The sequence below is a fragment of the Garra rufa genome, chromosome 5, assembly GCF_049309525.1.
Source record: "Garra rufa chromosome 5, GarRuf1.0, whole genome shotgun sequence".
NCBI lineage: Eukaryota > Metazoa > Chordata > Actinopteri > Cypriniformes > Cyprinidae > Garra > Garra rufa.
The window spans coordinates 42,932,909-42,933,441 of NC_133365.1; positions in this window are offsets into that span (position 1 = coordinate 42,932,909).

Below are 533 nucleotides of genomic sequence, written 5' to 3' on the forward strand. Positions count from 1 at the left end.
GGACTGGTTCTAGAGTATTTTTGATTTGTGGACATTGTGTTTAAAATGTTGTGGTTGTAAATGACTTGGCCGAATAACAAATCAGCTAAATGGTTGATTCAATGACATTAGTGAGTCAATGTCACAAAAAGACACTTGTGACATTGCTTGACTACTGTATCAATATTTTTTTGACTGAACTGAATCAAAATATCTACCCACTATTATTAAGCATAAAATCCAAAGCCAAACATCCAGAGTTTTAGTCTAATCACCAAATAAAGCTGTTTTAATATTGAGTATGGTGTGAATTATTTGTTTTTGATCCGTGTTTTTTTAAGTTAACATAACATGTTAACGGTACTGATAATATTGACCAAATATAGTTTTTCCATGTTGCCCTATGAGTTAAATATATTTTTTCAAGTGTAATATTTAACAACATCAAGATGAGGCTGGTTCTTATATAACCCAGTGGACTTCACCCCATCATCAAACAAGAAAACAAATAGCGACACTTCCTGAATATCCTATGGAAGTTACGTAATGGGGAA